The sequence below is a fragment of the Amblyomma maculatum genome, chromosome 5 (genome assembly GCF_055883805.1).
Source record: "Amblyomma maculatum isolate TAMU_Amacu chromosome 5, ASM5588380v1, whole genome shotgun sequence".
Classification (NCBI taxonomy): domain Eukaryota; kingdom Metazoa; phylum Arthropoda; class Arachnida; order Ixodida; family Ixodidae; genus Amblyomma; species Amblyomma maculatum.
In genome coordinates, this window is record NC_139348.1 from 13,412,678 (window position 1) to 13,440,466 (window position 27,789).

Below are 27,789 nucleotides of genomic sequence, written 5' to 3' on the forward strand. Positions count from 1 at the left end.
CTCATTAGGCAGTTGCATACGAGCTTCTAGGAGGCGGCGTGCGCGATCATGGCGGTTGTGGCTGGCAAAAGTATCCCTCAGCTGCTGGCGAAAGGAATCCCAGCTTTGAAAATTGGCCCGCCTATTCTCAAACCACTTTTTAGCGCAGTCCTCAAGTGCAAAGTAGACATTGCGCAGCTTCTGAGCAGCGCTCCACTGATTGAATTGCGCCACTCGCTCGAACTGGTCGATCCAGTCGTCGACATCTTCCCCAGTACCGCCATGAAAACTGGGGGGCACACGAGACTGCTGAAGCAGCAAATGATGTTGACTTTCCTGGGCCATTGCAGAAATCGCGAACTGCTGGCCGGCTGCCGCTGGTTCAGGTAGAGGAGTAAATTCTGGCGCCAGACCTCGGAGGCGACGGCTGCAGCGATGAACGGGTGTAAACACCAGCGGAAGTCGTTTGGGTCTCGATGAGGGGCTGCGAGAGGCCCGAGACATGGAGTTCAAGGCCTCACCTCCACCAGTGTCACGTAGCCGTTTAGGCCCGTAACCAGAAGGTTGGATTTTAAGAGGCGTTGATCTGTTGTTGTTGTCCAAATTGTTGTTGGCACATACCCACAGAGGGGGATGGGCCATGAATTGGGTAGCAAGGAATTTTTTTTTTTGATCTGGCAGGCGTAGGAGAGCAGGTCCAGAGCACCGAGCGAGAGCAGCAAACTTCAGCTTCTACGAATCGAACGCCACGGGGCCACTTCTGCAGGTCCGCGCACGAGACAGCCGCCTAGCGGCTGCATTTGTGCGCGCTACATTATATATATATATATATATATATATATATATATATATATATATATATATATATATATATATATATATATATATATATATATATATATATATATATATATAGACATGGTTTGCATGTTACTAATGGGCCACAGTTAAATGGAAGCAGGATGTCACACAACTTTCCCGATTATCTATTTTATTCCAACAGTTTCGGACGGTGGACCGTCCTTTTTCAAGGTAGAATTAAGAATTCTACCTTGAATTCTTAATTCTACCTTGAAGAAGGACGGTCCACCGTCCGAAACTGTTGAAATAAAATAGATAATCGGGAAAGTTGTGTGACATCCTGTTTCTATATATATATATATATATATATATATATATATAGCGAAGATCATTAACTCACATTTATTCTTCGTCGACGTTTCGACCGGGGTCTGGTCTTATTCAAGACTGTGGTTACATTGCTTGTGTTTCAGTTTTAAAGGTTTGAAAATTGTACAGACGCAGGAAAGAAGGACCACTACAAAAAAAAAAAGGAGGAGGAGCAGAAAGACGGCCATGGGGGATCTGTTGAATGCTAGGAAAGAGAGGACAAAACATGAGTACGGGCGGGCGGCCAAACCAAGAAAATGCGGGAAGCGTGAAGATTCTGAAGGCCCGGAAAGAGGGGGCAAGCATATTAGGAAAAAAAAGGAGATGGCAGGGGAGAAGAAAAGCAAGGGGGGGGGGGGGGTGAAATGGGGAGAAAATGAACAAAACACTTTCGGTATGGTCTCACACGACGGCGCCGGCTGTGTCTCTTCGAGAAGGCAGTTAATTAAATGAAGGTGCACAGAGCTAGGGTTATCTTCACAGTGAATCTGTTGCGTGGAATACTTGGATAGGTTATTGAGCCCGAAGGGTCGAAAGGATTCCCGGATGTTCATTTATGCCGATATCCACTGTATTAAATTTATGAATAAAATAGGACTCACGTTGCTCACGCTCACGATTAGTTCTGAAGTTGCTTTGTCGCCAATTTGTCGCCTTTTGCGCCAATTTGGTCGCGGCGGGATTCTTTGCCGTTCGCCAGAACTATCATGCATAAAGGACCTGCTAAAATGCTCCACTTTCGCCTCTCATCAGGTAAGCAGTTTTATCCCTTTACACCTGGCTTGCGCAAGAGGTCTAGTCCGAGGTGTAGATTCCTCATTAAGTCCACAAGAAACCCTTGACCTTCTTTCCGCGGCAGGCGTTGTTGCGGTCTATCGCTGTAGCCGGGAAGTCAATAATGTTCGTGTGCCGACAGAATCGGTTATTGCTACATTTGCAGGCACAGTCTGTCCATCGGAGATTAAAGCGTGGCCTTTAATATTCAGAGTAGATCCCCTACCATCAAAGCCTCTGCAGTGCAACAACTGCTGGCGTTATGGCCATACTGCAGGCGGTTGCAAATCCACTTTGCGGTGGTGCAAATGCGGTGAAGCACATCAATTGTCAAATGTTGTCTTTGCGGCGGACTTCACTCAGCAAATTCTTTGGAATGTCCCTCTAGAGCGCATGAAATGAAAGTTCTGGAGATAATTGACCGCAAACGTTGCTCGAGGCGTGAGGCAATTCAGGAAATTAAAGACAGAGCTCATGGGTATGCAGGTGTGTCGGCCGGTTCTGGAGCATCGTTAGATTCCTCGATGTCAAAAACCATAATAACTGCTGTGGAAGCAACCATGACCAAAATGGTGGATAGGATTGTGACAATAGTCACAGAATGCATATCCAATGTTCTAGCAGCTGAAAATTCTCAGACTGTGCAAACTGCTATGGTTTCTCCTACGGCACCTGGACAATCACTATCAGTGCAGCACTCATTAGCTGCAATGTCTTGTTCGCAAAATGAGTCTCTTTCCGCATCACCTATGCAAAATTCCAACAAGTCAGACGAGGCTCATGATGCAGATATGGAAGAGACAGATACGCGAATTCTAAAACGCCGTGGATCCCCGTTGTCAAACCCGTCATCACCTCGCCCACAAGCAAAATCAAAAAAGCAACAGCTAGGCTCTAAACCAAAGGAAAACATTTTGGGGCAGGCTGTTGCTGCTGCCCGGATTACATAACCATAGGAAAGTTAAAAGTTCTTCAGTGGAACTGTAGATCTCTTCTTTCAGCTACTACAGATTTAGTTTATCTTTCTTTAAAACATAATCCAGTAATAATCGTTTTACAAGAAACTTGGCTTACAACTGAAAAACATTTTCACTTACAAAATTATCGATCATTCCGACAAGATCGCCAGTCAAGAGGTGGTGGGTTACTAATTCTAGTTTCTTCAAAATTTTGTCATAGGGCTAAGATTTCTTTTCAATATTCTAGTTTAGATTCAGAATTATTGGCTCTAGATTTTGAAATTCAGGGTTCAGTCCTTTTACATTAGCGAATGTTTATTTCCCTCATGGTGTTCAGGACACCAAATCTCTAGACCACCTACTAGTTAATTGTCAAAATTCGGTTATTTTGGCTGGAGATTTCAATTCGCCCCATGTATCATGGGGTTACAAGACGGATCCCTGCGGCAAGCGTCTGTGGGATTGGCTTTCAGACAATAATCTTCACTGCATGAATTCTGGCTTACCAACTTTTGTACGTGCTCACAGTCAATCTGTGATAGTTTTAACTTTTTCCAGCACTACTGTTTCTATACTAAATTGGTCGACAATTGATGGTGGCACCTCTAGCGACCATATACCTATTGTTTTTGAGGTTAACTGCCGCTTAACTCTGCCGACATCTCAGTTGAGATCATACGTAAATTATAACCAGTTTCACTCATTTTTGATTTAGTCTCTTGAGTCAGTGGTTGAGGCTACGGAAGAGTTAAAATCGCAAACATTATGCCAGGCCATTGCATCCTGTCGTAAGAAGTGTGAATTCTTAGTACGTGCATCTAAAGGCAATACACGAACAAAATGGTGGAATGCAGATTGTTCGCGCGATTATAGAAGAAGAAAGGCTGCATGGAAGAAGCTCCTTCACAACCAGTGCCCAAAAAATTGGCATGATTATAAATTTTTTGCAGCTGCATTTAAACGCACAGTCGCACAAGCGAAAGATAATTATGATACTGAGTATTTCAATTACTTTTCACAATCTAATAACCGACGTGCACTTTTCAGGTTTTTAAAATCGCGGAAAAATATTCCTGTCACAGAAAATTTACCCTCATGTGTTTCGACTCCTAAAGAAGCTCTTAGAACAGTAGAAAACATCGCTAAAGGTTTAGAAAAACGTTTTTTGTCAACACTTCCCAAATACCCTATGTTTGTAGGCCCAGTATATACGGTTAAGGATGTCCCAAAAATTACCTTTTCTCAGCTTTCTTCGATTGTAATGACGTTGCCAACTGCTGCGCCTGGCCCTGACGGAGTAACGTCAAAAATGTTAAAAATCCTCTTCGAAGTGTCTCCAAATTCCTTGTTAGAATTGGTAAATTACTCAATTATTCATTCTTGGATACCTGGTGACTGGAAACTAGCCAAAGTGATTCCTTTACGGAAACACAATGGTGGTGGCTATACTTTGGAAAATATCAGACCAATATCTTTAACACCAAACTTGGTAAAATTAATTGAAAGGGTCGTACTCAAACGGGTTACCGAGTTTGTCGAACAAAAACATATTCTTAGTCCCTGTCAAATCGGATTTCGAGCAAAATTTTCAATATTGAATGCACATACCGACCTTGAGAGTCGAATTCTTCTTGCGCGGCGCAAAAAAAATGCACGCTGTATTGGTGACTCCAGATGTAGAAAAGGCTTATGATAGTGTAGAGCCCCGAATTTTATTGTACAGATTAGAATCGCTATGTTTTCCACAATACTTAATTGATTGAATATCTACATTATTACAAAACAGACAATTTTACTGTTCATTGAATGGAGTGCATTCTGGCAGATATCAACAAACCAGAGGTGTCCCTCAAGGGGCAGTTCTCTCGCCCGTGCTCTTTAACATTTTAATGAGTTCAATTCCCACTCATCAGGAGGTTCGCACGTATGTCTATGCGGATGACATCGCATTCTTTACGGCTGCACCTGACATTCAATCCCTCAACAGGCGCCTGCAATCGTACCTAAGCTCCCTTCAAAATTGGTTAGGTGACTTAAGATTTAAATTAAATGTTAAAAAGTGCGCGTTCCTTGTTTTCCAAATTCAGGACCCGGTAACTCTTGCTCTAACATTTAAGCAGGAAATGATTCCTCAAGTTAAGTCTTTGAAATATCTAGGGGTGATTTACGATGACCATCTGGCATGGAGGGATCACACTGAACACGTTGCAGCGAAGGGGGCACGTGCTGTGGGTATGTTGCGCAGGTTAAGCAGTCCAAGGTCTGGGATGCGGCGATACGCACTTTTAATGATTTATGTTATGTATTTCCGCCCAATTATAGAATTTGGATCTGTGTTATTTTCTGGTTCACCTGCTTACAAAATTCGTCCGCTTGTTCTTTTAGAGCGGGAAGCGCTTAGATTATGCCTTGGCCTCCCAAAATTCGTGGCTAATAATGTATTATACCTTGAAGCCCGAATACCACCGTTGTTAATTAGATTACAATTCTTGACTGTACAGACGTATCCAAAAATATATGAATCACAATTCCACCGCTCCATATCAATTTTTTGTTGCGAGCCAGACTCCTTTTTTGGAGTCGGATGGCCTCGGTTTCATACCCCGCAGGTAATTCTAGTGCAAAATCTGTTACAACCTTTGCACGTAGTCCTTTCGAACATCCTTCCAACAAAAGTAAGTGCATCGTCGGTTCAAATTGTCTATGATTACATTTTCCCAAATAATGCAAAACACTTATCACCTCACATTTTAAATGGATTATTAGAAGATCATTTACAAAGTCTTCCCGTTAGCATAACGATAGCAACGGATGCTTCTCAATTTAATGAAAAAGCCGGCGTTGGAATATACTGTCCGCTTTTAGACTGGGCTTTTTCAGTCCGTCTTCCGGATTTTACTCCAATTTTCCAGGCGGAGTTGCTGGCGGTGGTGCTTGCTCTGCGCAAACTAGACCCAACATACTCAACAGTGGCTGTAATTACAGACTCTTATTCTTTGTGCTTGTCGCTTTCTTCGAATATGGACTCGCCAATTTTAAATACCTTTCTTTCATTGCTCCTCTCACATTTGAGCCTCATACATATGGTGTGGGTACCAGGACACAGCAATGTGACAGCCAATGAGGTTGCAGACAGACTAGCCAAAGGTTCTCTGAACGGCCCTGTATTGCCCATTCTCCCGGCAACAGCGTACATAACAGCAGCACGATTTCGGCGGCGTGCCTTATTAAGCACGCAGTCTGGATCTATTTTATCCTCGGATGACTACCTGCACCTCAAGTATGCCTGGAATAGGAAATCATGTAAATCAAGGCAGACTGAGGTCTCTCTAACCAGGCTACGCTGCCGTATTCCGCCCCTAAATTTCTATATGCACAGGTCTGGTCTGGCGCTTTCTCCTGTCTGCGCACTCTGCGGAGAACCGGAAACAATAGACCATTTCTTGATATTTTGCCGCCGTTTTACCATGATGAGAAAGCTGTACTTAGAGAAGCCGTTACAACAGCTGGGTCTTAATTTGAGCAGCTAAATTTTATTATCGTTCGGTGCCACCATGCTTGGGTACAGCCACAGGTATGTTTTTAATGCCATTCAAAACTTCTTATTAGAAACAAAACGTCTACCTGTCTAATATGCTTTGAAGTTTCTATCTGTACATATAAATCTTACTATTCTCCTACTGCGTGCGTTAGTATTTACTCTTATATATTTTGGTTTATCATATTTACATTTCCTTTTCTATTCCCTAGCATTTATTATTTTATCTTTCCGATGTAGTTATACATCTCCAAATCTAATATCTCTGCACCCCAATTCTTGGCCGATCCCCCTGTGTGGGTCATCACATTAGAGGAGAACAACACGAAGTGAACTTCTTTCCTCAACTCGAAGTAGAAACTCGCAAAAGAAGCAGAACGGACGTCAGGTACTCCTTATGCGATTGGCTGCCTCGTGAGCTGCTTCCTCGTGAAATTTTATCAAAACCCAGAACCTTAGCTACAGCGACGGGCAGCAATGCTTTGCCGGCCCTCAGCCAACCCCATGATGCCGTCGCGCGAAATGTCGCCGCGAATTGTCGCCTCGTGCGATTAGCGCGTTGTGACTTTTATTTCTAAAAATGCAGCAATATTAAGGGGCATGACGTTGAAGAACATAAAATCAGCAGGGCACTATCATGGCCCTGAAGTCAGCTTCTCGGGTGCCTAAATGTATTCTGCGTCATTGTTGGCACCTTTAATTGCTGCCTTTCTACCGTTTTCTATCGTTCGGTCTATCAGCACTGTTTCGTCGTTTCATCCAGCACATGACAAATTGGCCACTTCACCATAGCTAAGGACGTTCAACCTTGAAAGGTGATTGATTTATCGTAACGTTAGAGATCACTTGATATAGGCGTGATGACGTCAGCTGTAAAGGAATATTCGCAAAGTCAAGGAAAAGTGAGATATCGCTGGCCAAACAGTTTTTAACCACTCTAATAGTTTTATTGCGAAAGCAATACTACGCCAGGTTTCGAGCCTTCAGCGTAGCATGGTCCGGTAGCTACGCTTTACACCACGTGGCTACTGACGCCATACCAGCGCGAGAGCTGAACTAGCAAGTCGGCTCTTCAGCGTAGCCTGGCTCATAGCCACGCCGGGCGTTTCGAGCTTCTCACGATAGGTGCGCTGTGGTCTAACAAGTGGTCTAACAAGTGCGGACTTACTTTCGGAAATGCGGTTTCGTGCCTAAAATCAGAGGTACAGTCGACATTAGAAATAAATCAGAGAGCAGTTGGACGATTAGCACTAGGTGCCCACGGCAAAACCACAAATGAGGCGGTACAGGGAGATATGGGCTGGGCATCTTTCGAAGTACGGGAAGCTCAGAGTAAAATATTAGATGAAGAACGCCTGAGAAAATTGGACAATAACAGATGGGCAGCTAAAGTATTCAAAATACCTGTACTTAAAAAGCGTTGACTCACAATGGAGGAAAGGAACTAGAAAACTAACCAGTAAGTATGCTAGTCACAAGGACGGAGAAATAAAGAGCATTAAGCAAAAGGTGAAAAACACAGAAGGTAAAAATTGGATAAATTCGATGGAAAAGAAACAGAGTGCGGAATTATACCGAAAGTGAAAAATGCAGATCAGGAACGAAGCTTTCTTTGATAACTCAAGAGGCAGTGCCCTACTTTTTGAAGCTAGATCAGGGTGCCTTAGAAAACGCAGCTACAAAAAGAAATTTAACAATGAAGCTGACGCATGTGCTGTATGTGGTAACTTCAGGGAAACAATTGACCATATTATACTCGAACGTAATGGTATCCATCCGGAAGTTGATGCAGGCGCAGTCACTGTTCCTGAAGCTCTGGGGTTTAGAGATACAAGGGGCCGGGTGAATAAACCGGCGGTGGAAACTACCAAAAAACGACTGGAAGATTGGTGGCTTAAAAGCAGAGGTGACATAATGTTAGTAATGTAGAAACAAAAGTGTAATAAATAAAATGATGGTTTAGTTAACCGATCTAAATCAATAATTAAGATATAGGAAAAAAAAATGAGCATGATAGCTACTGCTACTACCCTGTTTCAAAGGGGACGCTCCTATATTCAATCCAACCATCCATCCATGATAGGGTGCCTCGATGTGCGCGCCCCCTCCGCCGCTCCGGAGAGTGGGGACATTCTTTGAAAAGGTCAGTGCTATGGTGGCTAGAAGGGGGAGGTGGCGCCAGCGCCGGCGTATCCGCCGAGAAAGCGCGATCCTCTGGTTCATGCGCTGCCGCGAAGGCCACGGTGGCGCTGCGGTCAGCTTGGCGATGCATTCACGCGATCGCGCGCGTGTGCAGGTTCGCGCGCGGTGTATGGACGGTGCGGCAGCGTTCCTGTTTGTTCGCGGCTGCCAGCGTGATCTCTCGTTTATGGCCAGATGTGTTACGCTGCTGACATGTTAATGTGAGGGCCTAACTTCACCGAACAAATGAACTCCAGCGCAAAAAAAAAAAAAAAATCACAGTATGTCCCTCTCAAGCAAAATTATCAAATTGTATGTTCTTACCAGGAAGCACTTCTATGTTAAGGCCCAGAACTGTAAGCGCAACGCTAAGCAGGGAAGAATGAAAGTGCTGAAACTTAAGAGGGTGCTCTAAGTTGCATATTTATTCAAGATCGAATGTAATATATATATTTTTTTATTTAGCGGGAAGGAATATCCTTGCCTCCCCATTTCTTAGTGCCAAGCGATGCATGCAGTGTTGGTAATCAATGTTTAATGTTTTTTTTTCTCTTTCTAATTACACAGAAGCATGTGTAAATGTATCTGTTATTTTGAATTACCCTGAATGTTATGTGCAGTACATTGCTATTACTACGATATGCAATAAATTTTACTATGCTTTGTTTTGCTTGTTTGGATCCCCAATCACATTTTTTAGGAGTAATGCTGATGCTTCGTAGCCTTGAAACTGGAGGAGGTGGAAAACATCGACCAAAGAAGAGCCAACCTTTTTTATTTCATTTATTACCCCTTTTAATTTTCTTCTTACATATTATTTTATGCCCTGGGGCAAACAACGTTGTGGGAAAAAAATGCGACCGCACGGAGCCAAAACATCCTTCCATCCTCATTCTCTTGAAAGAGTGCGTTGTTGGGCGAGTCGGTCAGACATATCTTCAAGGTATACTGCGCGCACACAAAACAAGGAGGAGAAAGGTACACAAAAAGCGCAACACCTGCGCTTGTTGTGTACCTTTCTCGTCTTTGTTTTGTGTGTGCGCAGTATACCTTGAAGACTCATTATCTTGGTCTGTCTTCTACTTTCGACATGCACTATCTCGATCCGACGGGACTCATTCAAGACCCTCCAATTCCTGGAACTGAAAGGATAGATACGCCCGTATTCTACGCACCAGAAGTATTAAAGTACCAACTGATCGATTTTAATTGTTTTGTTAGTTGGCTTTCATGTGCCAAAATTACTCGGGCTATGAGAGACACCGTAGTGGAGGACTCCGGAATTTCGACCACCTGGAGTTCTTTAACTTGTACTAACATTGCACAGCACACGAGCGCCTTGCTTTCCGCCTCCAGTGAAAAGTGGTCGCTGCAGCCGGGATGCGATCCCTCATCCTTGGGCACAACAGTCGAACGCCCTAACCACTGCACCACCATGGCTTAAAATTGAATTCTGTCAGCCGTAATCAGGTTCGACTAGAGTTTAATGAGCTAAACCATTACCTGCAACATCACTGAAAGGCCGACGCGTTGCACGCACGGCGGGCATACGTATGTTCAAGTACCGTGGCTGAAGGCGAGCGGCGCGTACCATGCATCGCACTACGGCCAACAGCGCCACCTACACCGGCTTGAAATGGAGGAGCGGCTTCCGTCCGCCGTTGGCGTCACCTCCCCCTTCTAGCCACCATAGTCAGTGCCGCCTCTACGCCTCCATATGTGAGCCCACGCAAGTGTGTCCCGCTTTTGCGGCAGATGTCGCGTGCCGTTACTTGGCGCGCGTTTAAGTTTGGGATTGCAGGTGGCAGGAACGTTAGAGAAGATGAAACTTCTGGAGGAAAGGCGCAGTATCTCACACTTTCTCCTAGAAGTGTGCGTTTGGATGGTACGTCATCCCTCCTGTCGCGTGGCGTTCCTTGGCGCGCGTTCAAGATTGGGATGGCAGGTAACAGGAACGCTGCTGAAGCGCTATGAGAAGGGCGGGCCAAAATATGCCGGAGTTGTCTCCACCTTTCGAGGGCGCGCGCATCGAGGCACCCTAACAGGTGGTGTCTTCCATTGGATGGTGGTGGTAAAAATGTTTTATTAAGAATATTCCTGAGGTTGTAGCGGTGGTTGGAGTCCTCAGTCCAGAACCCCATTGGCGTAGACTGCTGTTCTCGCTCTTTCGATGAGTTCTTTTTGACCCCTTGAGTCTGAGCTGGTCAGAGCTGCCTCCCACCCCTCCTGCGTTGGCTGGTTATTAATAGTGACAGTCTGATTTAGCTGGCAGGCCCACACCATAGGGTACAGATCCGCCTTCTTCCCGCAGAATTTGCATTATGAGTCAAATGACTCTGGATCTATTGCGTGTAGTCTTCGTGGGTTGTTAAAAGTGTTAGTCTGTAGCTTGCGGAGGTGTACCTCCTCCCCTTTGTCTAGTGTCGTAGCCGGTTGAGGGTAGACCCGGCGAAATAATCTTAAGTGCTGAAGTATTTCAATGTAGGTTAGCAATGGGGTAGGAGGTTCCACGAGATCCGTATTGGGTACCCGGGGGAGAAATGCTCGGGCTGAGGCATGTGCGCTCTCGTTCCCTGGGATGCCTGGTGACCTGGTACCCATACTAAGTGTTTATGCGTGGGTGGGTAGCCACGGGTGTAACTATCTTGCAGGATTTTAGCTGCTAGTAGTGCAATCCTGCCCCTGAGGTAATGGCGATATGCTGTGTGTGAATCTGTAAGAATGTATTATGAGGTAGTGTGTGTTGCAGCTAGGGCAATCGCCACTTCTTCCGCAGCCAGTGTGTCTTGGCTGAACTATATTAGTCCATCCACTGTGTGATTTTGGTGCACTACCGCAACGGCCGCCATTCCCCGTTCAGGACCCACAGCATCGACATAGAAGGCGCCCTCGCGCCCGCCGTAGTGTCCTTTTTATAGCTTCCGCTTGTGCTTGTCGTCTTGGCCGATTAAAATTGGGGTGCATATTCCTGGGCAATGGCGTTCCCTTGAATTGTCGTCTCCGCGAGGCTGGGATGTCGCTTTTAGGGTCTAGCTGTCGGGGACAATTGATGCAAGTTGGCCAGTCAGAGTCGTAGAGAGTCGTACCACCTGTGAAGTGAGGTGTGCCTCTATCAGCTCGTCTACCGTGTTGTCATCCGTCGATGCCGTAAGAGGGAGGCCCAGGGCCTTCGTGTAGGCTGTTCTGATTATGACGTCGATGTTCCTGACGTCAAACTTCTTCAGACGGAGGTAGGGTGCTGCATAGACGATGCGGCTCACGACGAAAGCCTGCACCAGTCGGAGAGTATCTTCTTCGCGTATCCCTGATTTTCGTGTCGTTATTCTGGCGATCATCCTGACGACTTGCTCGCTAACGAGGCGAAGTTTCTGGATGGCGAGGTGGTTGTTGCCCTTGTTATTGATGTACAGACCCAGTATCTTGACGGTCTAAACTTCCTTGATGGGAGAGTTGTCAACGTGGATGTCGATCGTGGCCTGATTTTTTTGCTGGCGGAAGACAAGGAGTCCACATTTTTCGGGAGAGCAGGTTAGTCCACACGCTCGTGCATAATTCTGAACTGTTGTTACCGCTGTTTGTAGTTTTCCTTCAATCCTTCCCATAGTACCCGTGGTTGTCCAGATGGTTATATTGTCAGCGTACAGGGCGTGTCGCATGCCCTGTATCTGATTTAGAAGAGATGGAAGATTTCGGAGTGCAATATTGAACAGAAGTGGGGATAATACTACCCCTTGCGAAGTGCCTCTCGTGCCCATCTTTACTTGCGATGTTTGTTTAGTGCCGATGCCGATGTTGACCGTTCTGTCTTTAAGCAAATCACAGATGTCTGAGTAGACTCGCTGGCCACAGTTCGTGGTCTGGAGGATTGTGGAGTGTTTGACATTGCCAAACGCTCCTTTGAGGTCGAGGGATAGAGGTGCTCGGTCACTGTTTCTGCGTGTTGAATCAATGACTTCGCGTTTGAGTTGCAGAAGCACATCATGGGTGGACAGATGTGCTCTGAATCCAAGCATCGTGTGTGGCAGTAGCTCGTTCTCCTATAGATGCAGAGACTGGCATAGACTGCCTTTTCCATGAGTTTGCCTGCGCACGACGTGAGGGATATGGGCCGTAGGTTTTCAATGCTGATTTGCTTGCCGAGTTGGGGATAAAGTGTACATTGGCTGTTTTCCATGCCTGTGGAATGGTGCCGATGCGCCAGCATTCGTTAACCTAATCCGTAAGTTGCTGCAGTGTCTCCGTGCCGAGGTTGGTTAGAAGTCCTACCGTAAGTCCTACCGTTAGAAATCCTACCGTCCCGGGGCTGTACCTCAGCGCATATCTGCTAGGGCTGCTATGATTTCTTCTAAAGTGAAGTCTTTATGTAGGTCTTCGTTCGGTTCCCTCCGGTATTCTGGATTTGAGGGTTCTGCGTCTCTTGAAGTGCAGATATAGTGACGCGTGAGTTCATCCACGAGTTTGTCATCCGTGCCTTGAAAGTTGTGTAAGGCTCGATGCAAATTTCTACGTTGTTCACTCTTCGATTTCGGTGGATCAATTAGGCATCGGAAAATGTTCCACGTAGTCTTGCTGTCTAGACGACCTTTGCGGGATTCGCACCTGTTTAGCCAATTGGTGCGAGCGAGGTTCCATGCGTATCGGTCTGCTTGAGTAGTTTGCTTCGCTATTCGAATTCTGAGTTTTCGATTGTGCCTTTGTTTCTTCCACCGTTTTATGAGACTACCTCTAGCTTCCCAAAGGTGTAGGAGATGGTTGTGAACAGCTGGGTGATCCTCCGTGGTGGCAAGGGTTTCGGTGAGGTTTTATTTAAGGTCGAAAATGGATGCCGCCCACTCTTCGTAACTAGTTATTTGTTCCGATGTAACTACTTTAATGTCCTTTCTGAATTTCTCCCAGTCTGTCACGGCGTTTGCTGTGTTTGTTGCTTTCAGAGATGGTCTGCAGAACGCAGGGATCGCTGCCTAAGGTCTCTCCCGTATTAAGCCACTCATAGTGGCGGGCGTTGCGGACGAGCGCGAGGTCGGGGCTGGTATCCCGAGTTACGCTGGTCGGATGCTGCGGGTCAGTAAGCAAGGTAAGTGCCATGTCAGCGATGGCGGAAGCTAGTTTTCTGCCTTTAGTGTCTTCCTTTGGATATCCCCATAATGGGCTAGAAGCGTTAAAGTCGCCGACTATAGCTAGGGGAGCTGTATGAGCTTCTCTTAGTGCCTTGATAAAGGTAGCGTCAAAGGCCACGCGGCGCTGTTTGGGGCGACTATACATTGAGCATATAGGTGCCCTTGCTGTTACGGTGTTGTGGTAGCAACTTTATGACGGTATATTCAATGTCGCTGTGTAGATCAAGGAAGGAGACTGCAGCCATGAAATTAGGAGACGCCTGCTTCTGGGAAAGAGAGCAATGGTCAGTCTTGACCGCCTAGTAAAGAGCAGAGACATTAGTCTGCCAACCAAGATCCGTATAACTCGTGCTATGGTCTTTCCAGTTGTGATGTATGGATGCGAGAGTTGGACTGTGAAAAAGGCTGACAGCCGAAGAATTGACGCATTTGAATTGTGATGCTGGCGAAGACTCTTGAGAGTTCCTTGGACTGCCAGAAGATCAAATCAGTCGATATTATCGACCATAAACCCTGACTGCTCATTGGAGGGTCAAATTCTAAAGTTAAAGCTCAGCTACTTTGGTCATCTGATGAGAAGAGAGGAGTCGCTGGAGAAAGATTTGATGTTGGGAAAGGTTGAGGGTCGCCGGAGAAGGGGTAGGCAGCGAACGCCATGGTTAGATGGCGTCCTCGAGGCACTGCAGATGAAGTTATGTGATGTTAGGAAGATAGTGAGAAACCGGAAAGCGTGGCGTGACATGGTCCATGGGGTCACGAAGAGTCGGACACGACTGAACGACTGAACTGAACTGAGATCAAGGTTTACAGTGGCTGCTGTGCATGATTTGTGGACCAAAATGCATGTCGAGGGGTTTGTTTGATGTGTTGAGTATCCTCTGATCTTAGCCTCCATATTCACTTCTTGCAAGGCTATTATTTGCGGCGCAGGAGAATAATAGTCTATGTATTGCTGTAATGATTCTCTCTTACGCTTTAGTCCTCTGCAGTTCCATTGTAGAATGGTGAGTTTAGGTATTGGTTGTGGTGCCATGTTGAGGATTAGAAATGTGTGTCTGATCCTGTGGTGAATCTTCAGATTCTTTATCAAGTTCAGGGATGACCAGGCGACGATTTCCCATTTTGCCCTGCAGTTTTGTGCCCTTGTTCTGAGAAACATGAAAATTCGTGAATTTTTCGGTCAATTCTAATCTCCTGCACTTGCGTCCTGATTAGAACTGGTTCAAGTTTTTTCATCATTGGGTTAATGAGTGATTCTAACATGCTTTCGATTGTCGTCTCGATCATAATTTGTCATTTATTCTCCATGAGATATTTGACTGTGTTTTCCAAGCGGGTAATGCGGTGCTGTGTTTCAATGTTCTCGGTAAACTGCGGCTTGGGTGCGCGCGGTGCTGCTGCCTGCTCTTGTGGTACCTGCGGCATTGGCACCTGCTGTGGCATCTCTGCCTGTCGATGGTGCTAGTAGTCAGTTGCTGTGGGCACGAAGGGTGTACCTCTTCCTTGTCCTCCTCCATTGGACAAGCCTGTTGCATCAATGGAGGTAATGTGTTGTTCCGGTTGGCTGCGATGCCTAATTGCTCTTTTAGTTTCCTATTTTTTTACTTTAGTTTCTTCATATCTGCTTTACGTTGTTTGTAAACCAACGCCACGGGGGAGGATGCAGCTACATCTGCCCAGCTCACCTTGCCGTCGTTGCGCTGCTCCTTGTTATGGGGCCCTGTTGTCTTCTCAGCTGCACGACTGCCGGTGGGGTGCGACGCCTTGTCGGTAGTGCCAGGTCCTTTGCTTGATGACCGTGAGCCGTGTGGTGCTGAGTTGCTGCTTTTGGACTGGGCCTGTTTGGTCAGTCGGTCCCCGCTGCTCGATGTGCCTCTGCGGAAAAACCGGTCTCGAAACTTGGCCCCGGACTGGTGACTGTCTTGGCCTGTCTTGGATTTGGATGGTTGCGATGTTCGGTACTTGCATTGATCGACCCCATGGGATGTGGGCTTTGGCACACCGTGCACTTGGGTTGGCCGTCATAAGCTTCTTGAATATCGTCCTGACCACACTGCGGACATCGTGACTGCGCAGGGCAAGGGCAGACATTCGCACGGTGTCCAAGTTTCCCGCACAGTAAACAGGCTGGTGTTGTTTTATTCTACAGGCGCACGGGAAGCGCCTCACCGTAGTACAAGAAGTGAAAAGGGACCTTTCTTCCTACGAAACTGACGGCCCCTTTGTTGGAGGAACGTAATTTTCTCACACTCCCCACTGGTGCGTCCGGGGCGCGAAGCGCTTCTATGATGTCTTCGTTGGAAACCATAGGGTCCGCCTGTAACACTCCTTTACAAGTGCCGTCAGAGGGCAGGAGGTAGGAGTACACTGAGTGTACTGTGTCCCCTAGTTTAAGTTCTTGAATTGCGAGGATCTTTCTGATTATTTCGGCGTCTCGCAAGCCGACGACGATGATGTTTTGTTCCCAAATGGGCCAAACGCTGAGCGCTGCTGATATGTTGTGAATGCCTGCTGCCGTGTGCAAGGAGCTTCCGAGAGTGTTGCTTCCCCTGAATTTGCTGAGATCCAGTGTTCCTCTAGGCTTGATTATGATGACAGCATCTTGCTTGTCGAGACGCGGCTGCGGAGGAAGCTTCCAACGCTTGACTTGCGTGCGTGGCGACTGCTGCAGCAGCGTATCAGCTACGGTGGTGAAGTGGTCATCTGGCATTCGTCCTTTCTGCTGCGCCGAGCGGTTATGGGCTGATGCGCATTCCTACTCTTCTCATCATCATCAGCCCGACTATACCCACTGCAGGGCGAAGGCCTCTCCCATATTTCTCCACTTAACCCGGTTCTGTGCTAGCCGCACCCACTTGACCCCTGCGAACTTAACCTCATCCGCTCACCTAACTTCCGCCACCCCCTGCTACGCTTTCCTTCCCTTGGAATCTAGCTTGTTACCCTAAGCGACCATCCGTTATCCTCTCTTCGCACTACATGTCCTACCCATGTCCATTTCTTCTTCTTAATTTCCGCTAGAATTTCTGTAACTTGAGTTATTCCTCTGACCCACTTTGCACGCTTCCTATCTCTTAATGTTACCCCTACCATGTTTCGCTCCATAGCCCTCTGGATTGTCCTCAACTTAAGTAGAACCCTTTTGGTGAGCCTCCACGTTTCAGCCTCATAGGTGACTACAGGTAAGATGCAACTGTTGCATACTTTGCTCTTGAGCGATACCGGTAAGCTGCTAGTCATTATCTTCGAGTGCTTGCCAAATGCGCTCCATCCCAATCTTATTCTTCTCGTTAATTCCTTTTCATGGTCCTGATCAACGGTTACTACCTGTCCTAAGTAGACATATTCGCCTACTACTTCCAATACTTCACTACCTAATGTAAACAGCTGTTCCTTCCCGAGGCTTTTGAACGTTACCTTAGTCTTCTGCAGCCTCGGGAAGGAACAGCTCAAGAAAGAGCTGTTCAAGAACAGTTCAAGAAAGATTAACGCAAATAGCATGCGTGAATTTGCTTTGTTTTTGCAAAGCGCGGAGGTTTCCAAGTTTGGTTGCCCTACTCATGACAAAGAAATACGCTTAACATAGTGAAATTCTACGTCCTCATGCGATTGCGTTTTTATGCCAAGTCGCTAAACCAAGAGCAGACCTCTAAAGCTGAGCAGGTAAAGCACCTAAAGCTGAGGAGGTGCAAGTAATCGTGTTTGAGGACTTTAATCATTCTGCCTTTCTCTTGTGTGTTTTCAAATTTAGCAGCTTAATTTATTCACGACCTAGTACAGTTCATTAATATTCTCACATATTTCTGTACAGTTTTATACGTTTGTATCATATTCTTGCACTAAGTCGCGATTTTTTTTTTTCACGTCGTCCATTATGTGGTTTCGTTCATTGCTATGTGCTCTCATTCATTCATTTCGTTTTGAGTAGGACTACTAGTTCATATGTATTCGCCCACATTTAAAAAAAGTCATCAGTAAGCGCTGGCATAATTTCTGTCTTCAAGCAATCTTCGCATACCTCTATTTACATGTGGCGCAAAAAGTACGCTAGCCTAGCCTTTCACTGCGTTTTCAGTACGTGCGAGCGTCGATGAGACTTCAGTCTAGCCCGCATAAACCGGTGCATCCAATATTAAAAACTTACATGATCATAAAAATACGTTAGACATTCGTCATTGGACCTCCCGCTAGTGTTCAAGAAATAAAGCACCCAATACGTTCAGGAAATATATCTTGCCGCTGCTTGTCAGTTCGTCGATAATCTGTATCTTACATTGATTGTATGTGCATTGCCATTCCCTGACGACGGCCGCTTACTTTATAGGGAACTAGTTGTTTTGTTCATAACCATAGCCTGTGTGAAAGTCAGCCGGGAAGCGGTGTAATAAGACACCGACGGTTGAGTCCACGCTGTTGCAATGTGCCACAGAGCATCGCTTCCTCACTTTGCGCGGGCTCATCTTGCGATAAAAAGCTAAGCGCAATACAATGCAGCAAAAAGTCTTCGCACTGCCCGCACGACGAAGGGGACGAAACCAAAAAAACACGGCTGCAGGAGGATATTAAATCTCACCAAATGGCAACAGAGCAGCGACCAGCAAAGACGTCGAAATCTTCGCGAAAGGGACATTTTCAGACTTGCGAACTAAATTACGCTTTCCCGGTGCACCAAGGCCCGCTCCACAGCAGACGAGCAGCAGAAAGCGATAAGAAACCGTTTCGTGCTTCGTCAGCTTCGTTATCTCCGTTGCCTTGGTTACCTCTGGCAGCGCCTCCTGACCGATGCAACATCAAGGGGGTGGGGCGATAAGAGTGTTGCAAGATTTTTTTTTTTAATTAAGAATGTATTTATAATATACCTTACCTCATTCACAAGCGAAGTTATCAAAATGTCTATTCTTTTTATGGTGATTGATACTTTTAAATTTGTAGTACTACAATTTCTTAGTCTGAGTGGTTGGCCCCCCGACCTGTGGCTATGCTGCGGTACCGCTGAACCGCTTTTGGGCCCAGCCTTCGCCACCATTCTACTTCCGCCATGCACAGCCAACAACGATAAGAAACCGCTTCGTGCTTCGTCAGCTTTGTTATCTCCGTTGCCTTGGTTACCTCTGGTTGCCGACTTCGCAAGAACCTAACAGGGCCTGAAAAGTTTCCTCAAGACCGATGCAACATCAAGGAGGCGCGACAAGAGTGTTCCAAGATTTAAAAAAAAATTTTAATGTAATAATAAAATGCCCTACCTCATTCACAAGCAAAGTTATAAGCGTCATGCTGGCACCAATATTTACTTGAACTACATGTGCGTCTCCGTACTTTTCGCCCGTGTGATAACATGCTTCACCTTCACATCAGCTTTTGCAAATTCGCGGGGCGTACTGTGCCTTCTCTAATCGTTTCTTTTGCTGGCAGTTTCCTGCACACGCAGGTTTGCTTGTGCTTCTAAAGAGTTTTTGTGTTGCTACCTTATTGCAACTTCTCTCTCTCAAGCATTTTTTTAATTAGTGTGCGCTGACTCACCAAGGCAGGCAGGTAAATCACGCGAATGCCTGCGTGTTGGGAGTCAGCATGTATTGCTGACACTTCTGCGAACACATTTAATGGATTTGCACGGAACTGCCAGGGTTACGTTTTTCAAACTTGCGCGCGCTTTTCTGCTCTCACGAGAATGAAAAGCTTACTTTTCCTAATGTCAGAAAACAAGCGGACAACGAATGCATTTCACGCCTCACATCAATTATTGCTTTACATTAAGCTCTTCAACCCGTCGCTCGGTTACAAACTCTGCTGTTCTAGTCGAGCGGAACGATATATTCGTCCCCGCCGCAGAGGTATCTAGTAGATATTTGTGATTACCTGTATTTGCCGACATGTGTTTCTGGTTGAGTTTGCCTTCAGGATGTGCACATCTCCACGCTCAAGCATGTTGCATAGAGCTCGTGACTGGAGTGACTCATTTCGCCCCTACGCAGCCATACGCAATCCTAATAGATTAGCCCAGAAATTATGCTTTTATTTCTTTGTCATTTTCTTTTTTGCGCAGTATACCCTCAAACAATGAAAAAATAGCGTCTTGAAAAAGGCGCCTCATGTTAATTACAATGTCTGATCTCGTAAATCTGGAGAAACTGGGGTCGATGACGCAACGGCAGAGTTATCCACAATTAACAAACACCATGCCGGGACTTGTCGGTTGCCGTTCGGCGTCTCCGTGGCCCCAGGGGTTTTTCAAAGAACCGGTGTTGGCCGGAATGCCGCAAGTAGCTGCATATCTAGACGACATCCTGATCGCCAACGAGTCTATTGAGGAACATGAAAGAACGTTGGTCAAAGTCCTCAGCCGCCTGTCCGAAACGGGACTCAGAGTTAAAGCCGGGAAGTGCGAGATGTTCAAAGAGCCTGGAATTTTGGGGGCATCGGATTGACTGTAAGGGCACCTACCTATCAAAGGTAAAGGTCGACGCCATCCACCAGGCTCCCAAGAAAAAAACGGAACTGCAAGCCTTTTTGGGTAGGATCAATTTCTATAATCGTGTTTTGAAGGGCAGGACAGAGGTGGCGGAAAAGCTGTATCGTTTGTTGGATAACAATGTGGCATGGAACTGCGGTGCAGAGCATATGGAAGCGTTTGAGAGCCTGAAGTAGTAGTTAACATCTAACTCGTTGCTGGTGCATTTTAAGACAGATTCCCCGTTAGTGTAGTCATGCGACGCATCAGCTGTGGGTGTGGGAGCAGTTCTCGCCCATAGCGATAGCAAAGGAAATGAGCAGCCTGTAGCATATGCGTCAAGAACGCTATCTAAGGCGGAGCGAAATTATGCTCAAATTGACCGCAGGCTCTTACCGTGGTTTTTGGAGTTCGATATTTCAACCAATACCTATATGAACGGAAGTTTCTTATTCTAACGGATCACAAGCCCCTGCTGGGAATGTTTCAGCGGCAAAAACAAATTCCCGGGGCCATTTCTCTCCGCATGATACGGTGGACGCTAATGCTCTCAGCCTACGATTGCGTGCTTGAGTACAGGAAAACCAAGGATCATGGAAACGCAGACTGCCTAATACCCTCTTTACACGGCCGGCTTAACCACGGTTACGCTTAACCGAGGTTACCGAACTTAACCACGGTTAACCGCCAATCGCGGTTAGCTGTGCTTACACAGCTCGCCGTCGTTCTCGGTTACGGCCGCCATTGCCCATAAAGTACAACCGAAGCGACGCGGTGATCTGCGGAACGAAGCAGCATTTACAAATATTTTATTTATAACGTAGTTTGCGGAGTGCCGTCCGGCAAAGCGTCAACAACGCGGTCAAGCACCGCACGATGGCAGCACCTCATCGACCATCGTAAACACCGCGCTGGGGCCCCTCCTCCCGCAGACCGTACGCGAACGACTCGGCGGTTCGCTAGCGCCGACGTCAGAAACAAAGCGTGCTAAATTTATTGGCATCTGGAATACTGAGCCGAATATCAGAATTGAATCACTCCCGATCACTGACCAGCGGCAAAGTGCTGGCAAGACCGATAACCGCGATACTATCAAGTTTCCGCCCAAGACAGCTGCCGCCGGTGCATTGCGGCTCACCGTTATGCTTATACATAGCTCTGCGATTAAAGTATCGCCAAAGTTTATCATATTGTAGTGTGGTAATCTTCATCGATATAACCACTGACATGCGTCGCGTGCTGCCGCTCTCAAGGACGAAGAAGTTGTTCGATCTTAGCCGCTTCGGACATTACTGGGTCGACACGTTTGCACAGGTCAACGATGTCCTCTATATAACTTGTGAATGACTCTTCGGCATGCTGTGTGCGCTCACGCAAGCGTTGTTCTGCTCGGAGTTTGCGAACTGCAGGACGGCCAAACACTTCCGAAAAATTCTTAAATGCAGACCAAGATGGCAGGTCTGCCTCATGGTTGCGAAACCAGAGGTTCGCCACGTCGGTCAGGTAAAAGATTACGTTACCTAGCTTAATAGTGTCGTCCCATCTGTTATAACTGCTGACACGTTCATACGCCGACAACCAGTCGTCGACGTCTTGGTCAGCCGTGCCACTGAAGAGGCATGGATCACGCTGCCGTAGAACGCCAGAACACAGTACCGTGGTTGGTAGGGGCGCCGATGTCGAGGTGGTCTCGTCTGGCATGGTGGAAGCAGTGGTCAACGTGCGGCTTCTAAGTTCCAGGGTGGATGGGAACGTACCCAGCAGCACCTGCACCAATTGTAGGGGTGTGTTTATTCGGTGAACCCAGGTGATTCCAGCCGCTCAGGGGAGACTCGCAGCGAAGCGTCAGGCGTGGCGAAAGAGCAAGGCAGCGAACAACTTCTTCGTCCTTGAGAGCGGCAGCACGCGACGCATGTCAGTGGTTATATCGATGAAGATTACCACACTACAATATCATTATTTTACAGCGGCAGAATAGGATTCACAATAAGGATGTTTCATGAGTACACCATTTCGACAGCGTTGATCAGTCCCAAAGCGCCGATCGCCGCGGCTTCGAAGAGAAATAATTTAGGCCTACAGACGACTAGGGGGTTACGCACCCCGCCGTAGTTCGCCGCGCTCGCTCGCTTCACCGCCGCGGTAAGTGTAACGTACCTCAGCCTGCTCGCAGCATCCCGCACTGCAAGCATTGCGAACTTGTGCACTTTCATTATAAAGCTAAGACCGCGCATTTTTTGACGTTCGCGCTCAGCACCAAGCCGCGCAAACGATACTGCAAACACAGGACGGGGCTTCAGTACGCAGACGCTTGGCTGTAGGCCGTAACCGAAGACGCCGGGCGGCACAGTAGACACCGGCTATTCAATACGGGCAAACGAGTACGCTGCTGAAGCAGACACGCTCGTACGCTTCGCGCACTTGAGTGCCGACGAGCAGCCTCCGTCAACAGACGCCGCCAACCCCTCGGTTAACGACGCAAACCGAGGTCACCAAACTCGGTTTGCGATAACCACGGTTAGGGGTATAACTGTGGTTTGGTCTGCCGTGTAAATGGGCTAACCACGGTTTCGCATAACCGCAGTTACGCTAACCGTGGTTAACTCTGCCCGTGTAAAGACGGTGCTTCGTTGCTGCTTCGTTCCGCGTCACTTCGGTTTTACTTTGTGGGCAATGGCGGCCGTAACCGAGAACGGCGGCGGGTTGTGTAAGCACAGCTAACCGCGATTGGCGGTTAACCGTGGTTAAGTTCGGTAACCTCGGTTAAGCGTAACCGTGGTTAAGCCGGCCGTGTAAAGAGGTATAAGCAGGTTACCGAGGCCTGTAACCTGTGGGGGTTCTTACTAGGCCGTCGAACCTCTTCTGAGGTCTAGGCCGCAAACACCGAGCTCCCGCGATGGCACACCACGGGCAGCCGTTCTCAAGGCCGCAAAGTGGTAATGCGAAGTACGACACAACACAGAACAGGACTTTGCCCGGGACCAGATGTTTATTGAGTCTTCCCAAAAGAACGCTGGTGATGATCTCGATGGCGACCTTATTCTTTTGGATGGGGCCTGACAGTTAGAAGGGCAAGATGGCGACAACAAAGAAATAGAGCGGGGAGGCATTTACCTTGCGCCCTTCCGTTGTCGCGGCTCGCTGTCGTCTTTCCTCGGCGGTCGCCGGTTCTCGCCGATCTCGGCGCATCTTGGCCTTTGTCCTTTTTCGGCCAATGAGCGTCGCGTCTGCGACGCCCAGCGGTGCGCTCCTGCGCCCGGCGAGGGAAGAGGGAAACGCGGCGCTATCGAGGAACCCGTTTGAGTTACTCGTCCTCGGAGGAGAAGGAATACTTTTGTTCCCCTTCATGCTCCGCGGCGCGCAGTGTTTCGGAGGGATGCGCGGTTCTCCGCGATCGCTACAAACCCAGCAAGAGACAGAGGGGCCAGGTGACATACTCCTGCTGGAAGCTGTCGACTGCCCCCCTGTGAGCGCAATGGAAATATCCACATTCCTCCGGCGGAACCCCCAGCTGTCATGGGTGAAGCAATGAATCCTTGAGGGCTGGCGACGAGATAAATCGGGTAGCCTTGAAGTATTCGGCGTATTCGATAAAAAAAAATGAGTTGTCATACAAAAATTGCATACTATGGGGAAGCCGGGTAGTAATTCCTGAGGAATTGCAGGCGAAGGTTCTAAGTCTAATGCACGCTAACCATCCGGAATTACTCCCATGAAGGCAATCGCTAGGTCGTACGGGGGCTGCCGAAGATGGAAGAAGGGAGTGTCGAGTGCGTCAGGCAATGCACGCCATGCCAGGAAAACAGGCTGAGTGAACTAAAGACGCCAACGCATTTCTGGACGAAACCTGAACGGCCGTGGGGTAGAATCCACGTAGATTTCGCAGGCCCGATCCAGGGCGTGTTTTTCTTGGTGGTGGTAGACGCCCTGTCGAACTGGGTGGAAATCGAAGTGATGCCGTCTCTGCAGTCGTGTACTGTAATCGAGAAGTTGCGAAATATATTTGCAGCATATGGACTATCAGACTTGTGTCGGATAATGGCACATCTTTTGCAAGTAGCGCTTGTGTGTGTACGTCTCGCCGTTCTTGTCCTTGTCTTTGTTTGCGCTAAAAAAAAACCTACATCAAGATGAACTACCAACTCGCCCAGCAGGAAGTTTTAATAAAGAGAAATGCAGTATTTGCTGAAACTAAATGGTATACGCTACATGTATACAGCTCCGTACCACCCGGCAAGCAATGGAAGGGCGGAGCGTATGGTCCGTGAACTGAAGTGTGCATTACGGAAACAGAAACAGGGCAGCATGTTATGCAAGGGTTCTCGGTTTTTCTTCAAACAGCACTCTACGCCGCACTCCGAGACCAGTAAATCGCCAGCCGAAGTCGTGCTGGGCCGAAAATTCAAGACCGCCTTATCAAGCCTTCACCCGGATGAGAGAGACTCAAGACGCTTATTGCAGCCACCACAACGAAGTTTCCAGTCGGGTGACTCTGTGTACGTGCGTACCTTCCGGTCAGGGCCTGAGTGGTAGCCGGTTCGCGTTGTGCGACGGACAGGACGCGTCATGTACGAACTGCGGACTGGAGACGGAGCAGTGCACCGACGTCACAGGAACCACGTTCGCAGAGCGTGGCGTTCTGGGTCCAGTGACACAGACCAGGAGGTCTACCCCTCGTTCGCTCTGCCGGATACGTCAAGCCCCGTCCAGGGACCTCCTCAGCCAGAGACGTCGAAGCCGCTCCGGCGTTCCATCGCCAACGTCGTCCAGTGCGACAGTACGGCATCGATGACTAAATGGATGTGATAGACTGTGTAGACTGTGTGTGTGTGTGTGTGTGTGTGTGTGTGTGTGTGTGTGTGTGTGTGTGTGTGTGTGTGTGTGTGTGTGTGTGTGTGTGTGTGTGTGTGTGTGTGTGTGTGTGTGTGTGTGTGTGTGTGTGTGTGTGTGTGTGTGTGTGTGTGTGTGTGTGTGTGTGTGTGTGTGTGTGTGTGTGTGTGTGTGTGTGTGTGTGTGTGTGTGTGTGTGTGTGTGTGTGTGTGTGTGTGTGTGTGTGTGTGTGTGTGTGTGTGTGTGTGTGTGTGTGTGTGTGCAGTGTTATAGCTGTGTTTCAAGAGAGCATGCGCCAGCTTTTTGTGCCCGTGTGTGTTATCACCAGATGGCGTTTGCCGTAGCTATTTAAGCAGCGGCATTCTTCCAATAAATGCTTGTTGATTCCGTGCAGCTCGACTCAGCGTCCGTTCATGACATTTAAAGGACATGCAGATCATTTCAACAAATTGCACACCAGTGTTCTGTTTCTTCGAGGAATGTGTATACTTTAGTACAGAGCATTTTCTAACCTGTAAACTTGTCAAGTTGCACACCAGAAACCGAAGACTGAAACCTAACCTTATCCAAGTTTCGGTTCACGACACGCACACGCCAGTTCAAACGAACACGGCGAAACATCCTCACAAACCTTTTGTGACACTCAGCAGAGCAGAACTGAAAATCGGCAGCTCGTGACAAATGGTGATACAAAACATCACAAACTTGGGAGATGTGCAGTAGCCTCAATTATTACAAGAAATTACGATTCAAGCACCTGTACATAAGCAAAAGCTTTTTCAGATGGCAAAGTCAGATTACCAAACAGATTGCTAGGCAGGCGGTACGATTCGGTACAGAGAAATATTGGTGGGCCCTGTGCACAGTCTGACTGTCTTTCAGTAACTGTGGACAACTGCAGGTGTTATCTGACCTCCAAACAAACAGTTTGATCAGGATTGGTTTGGTTTGGTTTGTGGAGTTTAACGTCCCAAAGCGACTCCAGCTATGAGAGACGCCGTAGTGGAGGACTCCGGAAATTTCAACCACCTGGGGTTCTTTAACGTGCACTCACATCGCACAGAACACGGGCGCCTTGCTTTTCGCCTCCATCGAAAAGCGGCCGCCGTGTTTGATCAGGGAGCCAGCAACATAATAAGCTGCCGAGTCATCAATGATGTGTGAATGGACATCGCTAGCAAGTTCAGAAAGGTCCTCCAATGAGGGAAAGTCATCAGGTTGTGGACAATCCCCATTGCCAACAAAAAGGTGAGAGAGAATGGCGAGAGCTCATTAAGAAGGTCACATCCATCGTCCTCCACATTTCCATGTTCGGGTAGTTTCAACAACTTTCTGACACGTATATGCTTCAGACCGGAAATAAATTGCGACACATTGGGGTTTGTGTATATATATATATATATATATATATATATATATATATATATATATATATATATATATATATATATATATATATATATATATATATATATATATATATTGTTACTTAACTGTATTCGTAACCTTTCGTAACATGTATTCATAACCTTCCACGTAACAATATATATATATATATATATACAAAGTCAATAGTTCAGAAACAATTTCCGGAGTTTAAGTAATTGAAAGCGCCAGATTAGATTTGTGTGAGGCTCATGCAGACTACCATGGATGGCGAGATAATGTGCACAGTCTCTCGAAACAAAGTTTTGCAGGCCCACTGCTTAAGTAAAGAAGGCAATCTTGCTGCGAGAAACCTAACAGCCCACAAAGAATTAAAGTTTAGGATTTCTTATCAGCCACAACTGTGACAGTGTGGCTGGTAGTCAGTGGGCTAAGATTAGCTTCAGAACAAGCTATAGAAATTTTAAACGGGGAGAAACATTGTAGAGAATTAGTTTTCTGCCAAATACTTACACTGTTCAACTGGGAGAACGCTAGGCACGGCGCGCTTTGTGAGCCTTGTGAGGCCAGGGTCCATAAAATCTTTAGCAGTGAAGTGGTCACTGCAAACTCTGTATGTTGCATACAGTAGGCTGGCCGGCTTTCTCAGAAGATCGTCTCTTCCAGTGCACTGAACCCATGCTGCCATCCTGCAATGGCAATGAAACACTATCAGCGTAAACGTAATTGCTTGAATAATATAATATTATTACATTCGGTATCACAAGACGTTTGCACCAAACGAAATAGCATAGCCACAGTAAAAGGAATAATAATTGCTGGTGCAGTGGCAAGCTTAGGATAGCGGTGACAAAAAAAAGCATAATTTTGCTTTGTTTTGTGGTCCTGAATTACCGCCTATACCGCATTAAATGACACATATCAGACAATGCCAATATTGAGAGCAGATGCCCAGCTTTCCTTATTCTTGTTTTTTTCTTTGCCAATCTTGTAATAAAACATGCACGGGCGCCGCGCTTTAAATGCCGTACTTCGATGCAAAAACACAACACTAGCCTGTGCTGACTCTTTATGTCGGTGTTTTCAAGCAGAAAAACATGTCTCACCTGTTGTCCAGCAAGCGAAAATTCATTTGGTCCGACGCCCGCAATCGCGCGCTGACAGAGCAGACGACGTGCTGTCTTGCATGCCCCGTCAATAAATTACATCTTCATATGCATGTTAAAGTAGTGGCATAAGATAATTATTTAATAACAAGAAAGTTGTACGCTTGAATTTAAAAATATTTTTTTTTTCCCGTGTGTGCCCTCTGGCATTGGGTGAGAATACTAGACGCCTGCGTAGTTGTGAAGTACTTACTGAAGCCAGTTTTAGCCGATTGTCCTCTATTTATATTTTATTCCTTTC

General features: G+C 47.0%; 1 pseudogene; it reads right to left on the bottom strand.

Moving 5' to 3' along the window:
• Window positions 1-12,029: 12,029 nt before the first annotated feature.
• On the bottom strand, window positions 12,030-27,070 carry LOC146187783 (uncharacterized; annotated as a pseudogene).
• Between the last annotated feature and the right edge of the window lie 719 nt (window positions 27,071-27,789).